Source organism: Aplysia californica, unplaced genomic scaffold (genome assembly GCF_000002075.1).
Source record: "Aplysia californica isolate F4 #8 unplaced genomic scaffold, AplCal3.0 scaffold00418, whole genome shotgun sequence".
In the NCBI taxonomy this organism is placed as follows: Eukaryota; Metazoa; Mollusca; class Gastropoda; order Aplysiida; family Aplysiidae; genus Aplysia; species Aplysia californica.
The window spans coordinates 40,759-42,607 of NW_004797688.1; the positions used below are offsets into that span (position 1 = coordinate 40,759).

General features: G+C 45.0%; 1 protein-coding gene across 1 annotated transcript in view; it reads left to right on the forward strand.

Moving 5' to 3' along the window:
- Positions 1-1,849, forward strand: part of LOC101855357 (ATP-dependent translocase ABCB1) — a 14,662-nt gene that overhangs the window by 2,327 nt on the left and 10,486 nt on the right. The window lies entirely within an intron of this gene.

A 1,849-nucleotide genomic window follows, 5' to 3' on the forward strand; every position in this document is an offset into this window, starting at 1 on the left:
CCCCCACCTTTTTTTTCTTTTTCTCTTGCACACTCCTGTTTCATGTATATATTTTTTTCTTGTTACTTTTTTTTACAAAAATCAAGGTTTGAAGATGAAGCAAAGGAAAGAACAGAGGGGAGGGGACAAGATGGGAGGGAAAGAAAGGGGAAGAAAAAAGACAGTAAAAGGCAAGGAGAGTGAGTGACGGCTTCAGCAGCATTCTGCAAGGAAGTAAGAGGCGTTGAGAGCAACGATGAGCACGATGGAGACGGAGAAGAACACGGTGAGGATGGCGAGACCTTGGTGTAAGGTGAAAAGGGGAAGGGAGGAGGAGGAGAGATAAAATTCGGTAGAGTGGAGGAAAACAGATTAACATAAGAAGTCTTTTGGTGCTGTAGGATGGAGGCGGTGGGGAGGGGCCGCGCGGTATGACAGCATGGGAGGGTGAGTAGAAGAGTCTGGGAGTGGTGGCCCGCCTGATATGAATGAGCTGAGCGTCGCAAGCCCCCCTCCCCTCGTAGTCTCAACACTTTCTCCCCTTCCAGCGCCAAAAGAGAGGGGAAAGATAAAAGAGGGGGGGGGGCTGAAGATGGGGTCGAGGTTTGGAAGAAAGAGACGAGCGATAAAAAGTGACATGCAGGTCTCGCGGGAAATAAAAATGCTTTGAGGTGTTGGGATACGCGTAAATTTGTTTGTTTGTTCGTTTGTTGTATGAGTCACAGAGAAGCACGAAGACACAATAACTGATTGAAAAAAAGCAAGACAAACAGAAACAACAAATCAAAAGAAAAAAAAGAAAGTACGTCCTAATAGTAGCACCCTCCAATCACCCGCTCATTCAGCGTTGGGAGCAACAACAACAAAATAAATAAAAAGACGAAGAGAACCAACAGAAGGAAAGTAAAACAGTAGTGCCTGCCGGTTGCGCCCTCCTACCACCCATTGGCGAACACATACACCCATTAGATTTCATGAAACTGATCCCATTGGCCAGAGAAGCTGTCCGTAAATTCTTGTTCTCAGGTCCCCTATACACTGAGCGACCATTTCCGACAAGATTTGAAGCCAGAGCGAAGAATGGGAACACAACAACAGTCTAAACAATGTTGAGAATTTTGACAATGTGCGTTTCCTTGGGTGAAGAGAAGCACATCGACGGAAAAATTATCGTTTGGTGCCAGGAACAAAATGAGAAACAGACAGACAGAAACATTAACTGGAGAAAAAGAAGAATATACGAGTTGAGCCCTCGAACCACCCGCAAATCTGAGTAAAAGAGAAGCACATTGACAATGTAACAGTTATTTGGCGCATGGTTAAAAGTAACACATAAAGACAGAAAACAAAAAGGATTGTAAAGAAGGACTAAAACGAGGCGTCCTTTACAGACAAGCTTTCCAAAAAGCACTAGATTCTAGACGTTGCTGAAATCATAAAGATCCATAATTATTCTTTGCTCACGTTAAAATGAACTATTACATAAATTTACTTTAATCGCACGCCCTTCCAGCGGTGACGCGCTTCGACCTGCACGAGTCGCCAAATCGTTTAGGTAGCTACGCAGAGGCGCGGTGTTATCTGCTGTGGCAGGCACTCCGGTTCTGATTCATCTTAAAGTGAAAGTTGGCGAATGAGTGAGTCATTTACGCCTTCCATGAGCAGCCAATGAGCGAAAAAAGAGCAACAATCCCACGTCTTAGTAAGCAGCATTAATTACGGAGTGTAATTAAGTCATGTGAGTCTGTCCGCAAGTACGTGTATACCTATGAGCGTCTGAGAGCGCACGCGCGCGCGTGTGTGTGTGTGAGAGAGAGAGTGTGTGTGAGTATGTGTGTATATGTGTGTGTGTGTGTGTGTGTGTGTGTGT